This window comes from Schistocerca piceifrons, unplaced genomic scaffold, assembly GCF_021461385.2.
Source record: "Schistocerca piceifrons isolate TAMUIC-IGC-003096 unplaced genomic scaffold, iqSchPice1.1 HiC_scaffold_2510, whole genome shotgun sequence".
Classification (NCBI taxonomy): domain Eukaryota; kingdom Metazoa; phylum Arthropoda; class Insecta; order Orthoptera; family Acrididae; genus Schistocerca; species Schistocerca piceifrons.
The window spans coordinates 1,540,223-1,552,413 of NW_025728455.1; the positions used below are offsets into that span (position 1 = coordinate 1,540,223).

The following is a 12,191-nucleotide window of genomic DNA, read 5'->3' on the forward strand; positions in this document are numbered from 1 at the left end:
CTCGCCCTATTTGCCCAAGAAATTCACAGTGCCGTAGACACTGGGGAGCAGATTGATGCCGTATTCCTGGACTTCAGGAAGGCATTTGACACGGTTCCGCACTTACGTTTAGTGAAAAAAATACGAGCTTACGGAATATCGGACCAGGTTTGTGATTGGATTCAGGATTTCCTAGAAGAAAGAACACAACATGTCATTCTTAACGGTTCAAAATCTGCAGATGTAGAGGTAATTTCGGGAGTACCGCAAGGAAGCGTGATAGGACCTTTATTGTTTATTGTTTACAATATACATAAATGACTTAGTTGACAACATCGGTAGTTCCGTGAGGCTATTTGCAGATGACACGGTTGTCTACAAGAAAGTAGCAACATCAGAAGACTCGTATGTACTCCAGGAAGACCTGCAGAGGATTAATGCATAGTGCGACAGCTGGCAGCTTTCCCTAAACGTAGATAAATGTAATATAATGCGCATACATAGGGGCAGAAATCCATTCCAATACGATTATGCCATAGGTGGTAAATCATTGGAAGCGGTAACGACCGTAAAATACTTAGGAGTTACTATCCAGAGCGATCTGAAGTGGAATGATCACATAAAACAAATAGTGGGAAAAGCAGGGGCCAGGTTGAGATTCATAGGAAGAATTCTAAGAAAATGTGACTCATCGACGAAAGAAGTAGCTTACAAAACGCTTGTTCGTCCGATTCTTGAGTATTGCTCATCAGTATGGGACCCTTACCAGGTTGGATTAATAGAAGAGATAGACATGATCCAGCGAAAAGCAGCGCGATTCGTCATGGGGACATTTAGTCAGCGCGAGAGCGTTACGGAGATGCTGAACAAGCTCCAGTGGCGGACACTTCAAGAAAGGCGTTACGCAATACGGAGAGGTTTATTATCGAAATTACGAGAGAGCACATTCCGGGAAGAGATGGGCAACATATTACCACCGCCCACATATATCTCGCGTAATGATCACAACGAAAAGATCCGAGAAATTAGAGCAAATACGGAGACATACAAGCAGTCGTTCTTCCCATGCACAATTCGTGAATGGAACAGGGAAGGGGGGATCAGATAGTGGTACAATAAGTACCCTCCACCACACACCGTAAGGTGGCTCGCGGAGTATAGATGTAGATGTAGATGTAGAATTGTGACGATCAGTCATTACGTCATTACGAAACAAAAGACGAAACGGGAGATTTTCTTCCGTTTTTACTACATATTAACTCTTTTCACACTTTCTCAAGCTCTGTGGCGGCGAGACCTCAGTTCATGCAAAACCTCAAGGTCCTCGGTCGACTGCAAGGCACTAACTCCGGCTAGTAATTGAATTTTCGAAAACCAAAACATTAATTTTACTACTTCTTTCTTGCGGATTGCTTCAACTTAGAAGGCTCTGTTTTGTTGCTTGTAGTGCCATCGAATACCTCAGCACACGGCGTAAGTTTCCAAACGATAAATGTAAACGTTTCTGAGAGAAGGGCGACAAATGTGATGATCAGTCATTACGTCATTACGAAACAAAAGACGAAACGGGAGATTTTTTTCCGTTTGTACTACATATTAACACTTTTCACACTTTCTCAAGCTCTGTGGCGGTGAGACCTCAGTTCATGCAAAACCTCAAGGTCCTCGGTCAACTGCAAGGCACTAACTCCGGCTAATAATTGAATTTTCGAAAACCAAAACATTAATTTTACCACTTCTTTCTTGCCGATTGCTTCAACTCAGAAGGCTCTGTTTTGTTGCTTGTAGTGCCATCGAAAACTTCAGCACAAGCCGTAAGTTTCCAAACGATAAATGTAAACGTTTCTGAGAGAAGGGCGACAATTGTGACGATCAGTCATTACGTCATTACGAAACAAAAGACGAAACGGGAGATTTTCTTCTGTTTTTACTACATACACTCCTGGAAATGGAATTTGTTCCTTGTGGCATGTGTCGGAAGTACAATCAAGTACGTCAGAAACATATTTACTTTCGATTACAGAATTAAGAATGCTGTTTTTTACTTTGTTGGCAAGCAAATTTATGAGTTCATGTTGAATGGTTTTTTCCAAGAAAATGGTCAAGACTTACTTGAGCCTTTAGCCACCTCTAATCTTCCTGCAAAACAGGGTCTAATTCTGCTGTCATTTCCATCAAACCAAGAAAACTACCATTATTTCCCTGATAGAGCTTGTCGCTGCCTCCCTTTAAGGCAATATTGCTTTGAAGTAGGTACCTGACGGTGAGTATAATTTATTTTAGAAACTGACGCTAATGTTCTTTCTCTTTTTCCAGTAGTTCAAGGTCAGTATGATCAATAACACTTTGTTGTTTCAAATTACCTCGCATTCTATCCACTTTCTTGTAGTGTTTATGTTGTTAAATTATTGTTCATGCTCTTGAAGCCGATTTCCTAAATGAAGCCAGTCACAGAGTCCATCACCTGATAGCTTGTTTGAAGGAGATCGAATATGTTTACAATAAAAACAAAGAGCGTGTCGGTAGGTTTCGAATACATAAGCCATTTACGATCATTGTTTTTCTCAATTTGGCAAACTTCTTATATTAAAAATGAGTTGACAATTTTCTTCCATTCTCGTTTAAAGGATACTCAAAACTTACAATTTTAGTAGGGCCTTTATGTAAAATTTCTTTTATCATTGTGGATGTTAACCTATTAGGCCAAGTGCCTGGGTCCAAACTCGTGATTGCTTCACAACTGCTAGCAGTAGGCCTACCCGAATGTGGGACAGCTGGGGGTCCGTATTCCAGTGCTTGTGTACACTTGCATCTGAAGCACCACACGATGAGAGGCTGCTGTTAAGGACATGGCCTTTTAAGCACGCTTAACTCTCACTGTCTGACGTTGTTGGTCGGAGAAATTTTTCGGAAGCGCCTTCTTGTGAGTTGAAAAACTGTTCAGTTGTAGCTTTTTCTTGATCTTTTGAGCACGTGAATCGTATTTTTTAAACCTGTCCTATCACGAAACGTTTCCCTGTTCGCACTTTGAACTCCACGGGGCGGGGAAAAACACTGTATCTTCACACACAATGCAAACGCAACACGTGAAGTGGGAAAGTACGTCAGGCATATGTTTAAACCGACGACAATAAAAAAAATCATTCTGTGGGAAACAACCTGCTGACGGGTGGGATCTAATGCTTGATTGTTATCCACAGCAATGACTAGAAATGGCGCAGAGAGGCAGCGAGCAGCAATGAATGGAATTGACGCATGGGCAGCGGCCGTGTGTTGGCACAGATACTGCTGCGGCGCGTCCGTCTCACAGCCGCTGGTTCCCTCTACCCCGATGCGGGCATAATTTTCTGAGAGGTACTCCAGTGGCCACAGCAGTGTCACAGTGAGCGTAGAATTGGATTACATTAAGTGAAAAGTACTTTCACAAACATGTTACTTTATTTTTTTCAGCTTGTCCGCAATAACAAAATTAGGACGACAAGTCTTCGTATTACATTCGCACGTTCTGCGCGGGGTCCCTGGAAGCGCTGCCCCCTGTGTGAAGCCCCCGTAGCAGGCTGCAGTTGGTACCTGCCGGCCTCGCAGCCGTTGGCAGCACTGACTGCGTGCCACAGCCCTGCCGCTTCAGGCGTCTGTCGCATTTGTAGCCAGTCGTGTCCAGTGTGACGTTCTGCGTTGGGATTTCGTGCTGCTGCTGCGCCGAGAATTTCTTCTGCTACACCCACACCCTTAATAAGGTAAGGACGACTGTTTTCATGCGTTCCTGTAGTGTTGAATTATTTTGTTTGTTTTCTTTTGGTTTGTTTTTGCAAAGTCACGATAGCTGTGAGGTTTCATTTACGTTCACTATGGAGACTATCGCTTATAAAGCAAACCGCGTTCGTTTATTACACTCTCAAAATACTAACGAATTTCGTATTACAAATCTTATTTTAAAGTCCTACCGACATTCCTATTAATTCTGCTGTTCTACGGACTTTAGGCATGAGAGAAAAAGCATAGGCTCGGACGAGATTTCTACTCGTATTCGCGCCATTTTGTTGATTTTTTTTTCCGAAATATAGGTTCGTATTTGTACACATGTGATCCATAAAAGGATTATTCTGCGTATTAGGAATAACAGAACACAATGACGGAACACTGCATGTACAAGTAGATAAGATGCTATGGCAACTTCGACTATTGAGAAATTAAACAATTCCTTTCCGTCAGGATACTGCGTAGACCTAGGGACAGTCTGATCCTATTCCTAATGGTTTGAAATCAAACCAAGCTAGACGCATTTTGACAGTTCGATAGTGGAGCATTGAATCCGGTATTTTCCGAAGCAGTCAGCTCCACGAAAACTGCCGAATTTAGTACAACTGATATGTCAGCTTCTTTCTCCCAGTCCTGCATTAGCAATCGTCAGCACGTTAAGCCACGCAAATGTGTTTTAGTACAGAACGCTGTTCCATTGAATTTCGATATTTTTACTTTTCTAGAATAATGTTTTTGGTGACAACGTAGTCTGTTGGTTACTCAGTAAGACAGATAATGTTACCCTCCATTTCATCTTTGTTCTATACGTGTAAGTGGAGAAATTAATGAATTCTTACGATGACCTAAAATTGATCCTCTTGCTAGAAAAGTTGTCAAAATTCCCGGCGTTAGGGGCTTAGTCTTCACTTCTGTTAATAATCGTGCATCTCCAGGCAGTGACTGTGCCGTACACTTCCCAAAAAAATAGTCGGTTTTCTGCTAAGGGGGTATCTGGACGAGTGAAGCAGTATCCCACGTAAAGGACCAGTACTCAAACATTTTTGCAGTAAAACCAGCCATCCTCAGAATCTTTTCTGATAAGTGTTTGTCATTGCTCAGAACGATATCAAAATACAGAGTATCAGTTACAAATCTCACTGCAGAACTCAACTATTATATATATTCTTGATGGAACAGTCCATAGCTGTACTTTCGGTTCATAGCGTGCACGTTGGACACTACGAACAGGCAGTTCACCTGTGGACTGTTTCATCAAAACATAAGTTGGGAGAAACTGAAACCAAACGGGTGCTGCTGAGTAATACTTTATTAGGACAAACAATTATTCAACTGTTGAGGCTTTAAGAAGAACGCATTGTTACATCTGTAGTTGCCTACAGTATGAAGTGTGTTGCTGTTGCGTAGAGGAAGGAATACACAGTTTATATCACAGCAAGCAGATCTCTTGACATTAATACGTTAAGAGTAATTTCATCGTCTTTTGTGGAAGTAAATGAAAAATAGCAATGCAGGTGGTTGTAGACAAACTTCCACAAAGAAGGGCTGATAACGATAGCCACCTCCCTGAAATATGGGTTGTGTTGACAAATTGGTCTGCATACATAGATACATACATACATACATACATACATTGATCCTTGTTACATAGCGCATTAATACATTTCGTAATGATGTGGGATGTATCACTTTAACATAAGTTTTCTTTATACAAAATAGTAAATATTTTTATAGTTAATACTTCATGTCTAAAGATTCATCTATTCAGTAGGAGCTGTCATTCAGGAATACTTTTTTCTTTTAAATGTTGTTTAGATATCTGCTGGATTTTTAATGCTGTTTGGCAAATGACCAAATATTTTTGTGGCAGCATAATTCACACCTTTTTGTGACAAAGTGAGATTTAATCCAGAGTAGTGAAGATCTTCGTTTCTTCTAGTGTTGTAGCTATGCACTTTGCTGTTATTTTTGAATTGGGGTGGGTCATTAATGACAAATTTCATAAATGAATATATGTATGTCGAAGGTACTGTGAATATCTCAAGTTCATTGAATAAATGTCCACAACGTGATCTTTGGTGGGCTCCAGCTGTTAGCCTGATCACACCCTTCTGTGCTATGAATACTTTTCCTCTTAGTGACGAATTGCCCCCAAATACGATACCATGTGTAAGCAGTGAATGAAAATAGGCATAGTAGGCTAATTTAATGATGTTCATCACCAATATTTTGCAATAACCCCAGTAGCATAAGTAGCTCAACCTAATCACTTCAGCAGATAATTGATGTTTCTTCAAATTCAATTTCTCATCAGTGTACACATCCAGAAATTTTGAATACTTTGCGTTAGCAACAACTTGCTTTCATAGCCTATATTTATCAATGTTGTTACGCCATTTACTGCACAGAATTGCATACACTGTTTTTTCTCGAAGTTTAATGAGTGTCCATTTGCAGAGAACCACTTAATAATTTTGTGAAAAACATTATTTATAATTTCCTTGAGTGTGATTACTGTACTTGTATCATTAGCAAAAAGAACTAGCTTTGCATCTTCATGAATATAGAGTAGCAAGTCATTAATATATATTGAGAACAGTAAGGGACCCAAGACTGAACTCTGTGGGACACCATTCTTGATACCTCCTCAGTTAAAGGACTCTGCTGATTTTTGCAGACAATCTGTAGTGCTAATTTCAGCCTTCTGCATTCTTCCAGTTAAATATGAATTAAACCATTTGTGCACTGTCCCATTCATGCCACAATACTTAAGCTTGTGTAGAAGAAATTCATGATTCACACCATCAAAAGCCTTTGAGAGGTGACAAAATATCCTAATGGGTGATGTTTGATTATTCACTGCATTTAATATTGATCAGTGAAAGCATATTTATAGCATTTTCTCTTGAAAATCCTTTCTGAAAACCAAATTGACATTTTGTTAGTACTTCATTTTTACAGGTACGTGATGCTACTCCTGAATACATTACTTTTTCAAGACTTTTGAATAAAGCTATCAGAAGTGAGACTGGCTGGTAGTTGTTAGCATCAGACCTATCCCCATTTTGGAAATACGCAAGCGTCCGATCCCGCCCATCTGCTTTGACGTCACAAATATGGCGGAAACGACCATAAACCACGATTCCAATATGGCGCATATAAAGTCGTTACGTACACATTATGAGGACGAAAATCGAAAAACAAACACACACACTTTCCACAAAAAGCCTAATGGGACTAACGGGACAAGCGCGGGAAATGGGGTGTTTTTGGGTGGGGGCAAACTAAATATAAACTAATTTAGACACCCACCCCAATACAAAACAACACAAAACTCTCCAAATACCATTAAACACAATATCATCTGGAATCGGACACTTCCCTTGACCTATATAGCTCAACAGCAGCTCCCGATCCCATAAATGAGGATCAAACACTTTCCTTGGCCTATATAGCTCGAAAAACATCTCCCGATACCAATAGCAACATACGCAGCCACACATTGGGATCGAACACTTCCCTTGACCTGTGCACTGTTAATTTTATCCGTCATATCCATTCCTGAACAAAAACAACAACCGATTAATTTTACTAAAATTACCACACGATGTACAGCGAACACTAAATTAACTTTCACACAAAATCGTTAACTCACTGAAACGAATTCCACCACAAACACAGCCGACACTCGAACAATTCTGGATAATGAACAAAAGCAAACTGAGCCCATTACACCACACGAACGAAAACCCTGAACACACCACCAGAGAGCACAACAAACCACAACACGACGACATCTACAAACACGCCACACTCACAAACCAAACTCTGCGCCGTCGTGACGTCACACACGACACCCTTACGTCACGGGTCAAAGCCGACGCGTGGGATCGGACGCTTCTGTCGACCCCTCATTTTTACGCAGTTTTTGAACAACAGCGTATTTCAGTCTATCAGGAAAAATACATATCTGGCTGAGGCTCCTACTTATTTGTTGGGAACAAGCTTTCAGTACTCCGTAGCACAGCGAGAGATCTAGGTTGGTGTGGAGTAAGGTGGTATGGCTGTGAGACGGGTAGGACAATGAACGTGAATGCGAAATAAAGGGTGGGGCTACGGGGTTCGTATGTAGCATGTACTTAAGCATAAGAGCAAACCAGATGTAAACAAACGCAAGCGCGCTGACTGGTCAGCAGCCGTAGCTCTCTTACCACTGGTGGTGCTCCGCTCTTGGAAGTAGGTCCAACTTAAGTGTTCGATACCTTACTACTATGTCAGTGTGGATGAACCTGTCAGACATTCTGACGTATTAACAGCCATCAACGTCTATTTTAATCGTACTTTACCTACGTAACTTTTACCTTAAAAATTGTGTACAGTCAGTGTCTCTGTAACCAGTACTTGTGCTCTGATTGTCTCGCTGTTCATACGTACCGCGAAAATGGACTACACTGCTTCCTGCTTCGTAATGAAACACGCGGGTGGAACACCGTTAATGGCGAGAAGCAAGTAGTTAATGTTCTTCACAAGATTTTAGAGAGTAAATTAATATGGAGTATGTCGTTCTTCTTGTCAAACGTTCACATACCCATTTCTTCTTTCCTTATTGTCTTTTGGGCATGCAGTTGTAGTTATTAAAGTAGGCACATTGCAGTGACCAAAAAGAAATGATTAGCGTACATTCGCACTCTCTTTTACATCTTTCCGTTCTTGTTGTTCCCATGGCAATAGACTGTTTCTATCTCAATAAGTAAGCGTGAAAGGAAGCTACCGTACAGACAAAAAAAAAAATGGTTCAAATGGCTCTGAGCACTATGGGACTTAACATCTGTGGTCATCAGTCCCCTAGAACTTTGAACTAATTAAACCTAACTAACCTAAGGACATCACACACATCCATGCCCGAGGCAGGATTCGAACCTGCGACCGTAGGGGTCACGCGGTTCCAGACTGGAGCGCCTTTAACCGCACGGCCACACCGGCCGGCCCGTACAGATAGAGGGATCTGTATTTATACTTGGCACAACTAATCACATACCGACTTAGTCGTCGGTATTGCTTTCGTTTCCCAAATGTTATAAATGTTTCGATTTCGGAGAAGCAGCTCTGTATTTCCCCCTTACGTACTGGTTGCATCGAGTAAGATGGGAAGACGCCGGTTTGAAAGCGGACAGAAGTAGTACGAGGGCGTCCCTAACCTGAGGGATCGCTAGTCAAGCTACCTGGCGGAGGGGCAAGTGTGGCAAATGTCCAGCGTGGCTAATGTCCGTCATTCGCTGTACCACTGTGTGCTTGTAGTCTGAAGAGCCACTCACAGAGGTCCATCGTGGGCTGTAACTGCTGTATGGCGGCGAAACTTGGTATGCTAATGCGCCCTTGCGGAACCGATTTACACTGGAAAGAAATGTTCCCATATCTAATGCATTGGGAACGGAATGTGGACAGGAAGGGACAAACAAGTGAGAAAGGCAGAATGTCGATATTATTAACCGCCACTTGCTGAACTTGTTCAGTATCAGCACCGGAGACTTCCGCGAGGTGTTGCACAGTGACAGATTCGCACCTGGTAACCAACATTGGAATTGATTTCCTCCGGCGCCAACTGGTTTCGCGTTAACGCATTACCATGTCTACAGTGTTTCGCTGCCTTACCATACTCACAGACCACAGTGGACTTGGGTCAGTAGCTGCATTTTACTTACGAGCACCCGGTACTTGAATGTCTCAGACGGAGAAAAAAACGGTTCGAGAAAATTTCGCTGTCGCCTTCGTGGCCCATGTGGTCATAAACCATTTAGTAGTGAATCAGTTAAAAAAATCTGCAGTTTTCTCAGAGTTCCGTCGTGTGTTTCACTTTTCTCAAAGCATCAAGGCTCTGCCAGTACCCGTATTTCCAGTACAGGCGGCTGCCTAAACTGGAGCAGCTCGCAGCTGCTGATAGCGGCCGTCGACATTGACCCGTGGCGTAATGGTGTGCTGCGTGACGTCACACACACTCACAGATACAACAGAACGCGTGGCTGCTATATTATTTTCTGTAAAGAGTGTTGTGGAGAAGTGATCCGTTGCTTGGCCAGAGTTCTGGTACAGGTTGTCAGGTTACAGTATGGTTGTCACTCAGCGGAGCCAAAGAAACGGAATGCTACAGTAACAATTTTTGTGTGGCACGTATTTCACGCATGTTAGCTTTCGAAGAGTGTTGTATGTCCGTTTTGGTGACGCACAGTTGGAATCGGCAGGTTCGGTGCTGGGCGCCGCTTGCCCCTGGTGTGGAGGCAGGTCCACACCTGTGCAGCCGGCCGACCAGCCGACACGTGAGCACGGCAGACAGCGGCAGCCCCCACTCTCCGGACGGGCGCAGACGGCGCTCTCCCGCCCGCGGTGTTTTTTTGTCTGTTTTTTGTACTGCGTCTCACTGTTACGTTCCTGTGTCTCGCGCCCTTTCAAATTTTCGCAAGCCCATTGGCCGAGTGGTCTAAACAGAAACAAAATGGCTCTGAAGATCATCGTGCATACATACCTGTGGCGCGAGTTCTCGGTAACATCCATTATGGCCTCTACTTTGTGTAGTCAGTGATGGAGTGGCCTTCTGCTAATATTTCAAGTTCATTTGAGTCAGCCACAGTGCAATGAAACCCTATTTTAATCGCTAGATTTTCGAAAATAAACATTTAGAGAAATAGGGCTGTAGTAGAATTATAAACATTATAACTTCAATATAGGAGCCAACCGCAATTACGACACACACACACACAGTTTAATTACACAAACCCGTGACCAGTTTCAGATTTTCAAGCATCCACTAAGTGCTTTTGCAAGCTGATCAGTACTTGCGTTAACCGCCTACGGCCAATGCAGCGATGCGAAATTTCGTCGTTTAGGTAGCAACAAACATCGATGCTCCCTGAAGGAATGAGTAGTCGAAACAACCACAACTGCAACATATCGAGGTAAGATGTACCCGGCACAGTTGTCTCTCAGTATTAAAACGGCCCATTCAGCTTCGCCTGTCACACAGCACAGGATACATTAACCCTCGGCGAATCTCCTTCATGCGCCGAAATTACCTGAGGTTTTTCAGTACGGCACACTCTCACATTGCGGAGGTAAACTTTTTCAGTAAAGTGTTAGTTGCTTTGTCGCTGAATATCAGCGTGGGGGCGAAATGTCCATCCTCAATTGATCCCTGCAATGTGGCGCAAATGTGGAGGCGCCGGCCGTAACAGTCCGCTTTTCATTGTTGTAAGGGATCCAGACGGTACGGTTTGGAGTGTAACCGCCGACGCACTGTCTTCCACACACTTTGCTGCGGTGTTCAGAGTTCGTGGCTTTTGCGTGCTGTTGACTTGTGTGGACTGCGTACAAAAATCTCGTTCAGCCCCCCACCCCTTACACGGTTTTTTGCACCTGCCACATTTGGTCAAATACCACGCATGTTACAACACACGAAAAGTCTTCCCTTGCCTTGTCGGCATTTTGGCAAGGCGCTGAATTCGTAATGGCATGCAATCATATTCGTACATCTAATACTGCGGAAAAATTCGAATTCTGGAAACGAGTGAATCGTTGATGGTAGCCCTCTGTCTCGCCTTTTACCCGTCGTCTTCAGTTTCTACACCAGTACGGTGCTGAGCAGCCCAACTCATGGTCTCGATCCCCTTGCTCATTTTACACAAGGCCAAGAAGTCTTTAAATTCTTAGTCAGTCTGGTTGACAACATTGCATTTACGAATTATTTCAATAACGTACGTAATATCTGTGCACGTAATGTGCCTCCAGGAACACCCGCGAAATGTTAACCATCAAAGTACTTCTGTGCCCTTACAATTAATCACTGCAGCGCCTAATTTTAATTCACAGAATCTCTTACTTTTTGAACGCGCTTGGTTACACTTCACGTGCTGACTTTAATCCCAGTACATACACTGTGTACCTTAGTGTCGGGAATCTTTCCGTAAGCAATGAAAGATAATGTACGTAAACGATGAGTATATGCCTACTTCTACTGAACCCATATTACTCCTCCGTGGTACACAAGTTAATTATGTACGTACATGTAACCGATGCAGTTCCGCGTGTAACTGACGTATACGAAGACGCAGGTATCGTTAATACGTCGAGTGTAAGTGTTTGAATTCTAAAATTGGATGTAGAAGTTCGTTATGTGGAGAGCCAAGTACGGAAACCAATGCATCAGTGGCTTTATTCTTCTTTCAAAATAATGCTGAGAAATTTATACACAAGTGCTTTCTAACACGTAAATACCTAGTGTATGGTGAGCTGTCAGTGTTGCTGTTCATTAACTTGTAATTCACGCCCTACCTACCCTTAGTTCACTTAGTGTCACTGAAGCGTCGTTCCTTTCCGTACGTAAAACTGCGATTACAAGTTACGAAATGCCACAGTAGGTGAAGTAACGCCCTCTCTAAAGCACTGCAGGACCTTTGCTTGTC

The 12,191-nt window shown here is 42.7% G+C and overlaps 1 protein-coding gene across 1 annotated transcript in view; it reads left to right on the top strand.

Annotated features, from left to right (window-relative positions):
• The first annotated feature begins 3,548 nt into the window (after positions 1-3,548).
• LOC124743681 overlaps positions 3,549-12,191 on the top strand; it is a 97,936-nt gene continuing 89,293 nt past the window's right edge. Inside the window, exon 1 of the mRNA XM_047248857.1 lies at positions 3,549-3,716. The gene's annotated coding sequence lies outside the window, so the exon portion shown is untranslated. The remainder of the gene's footprint in view (positions 3,717-12,191) is intronic.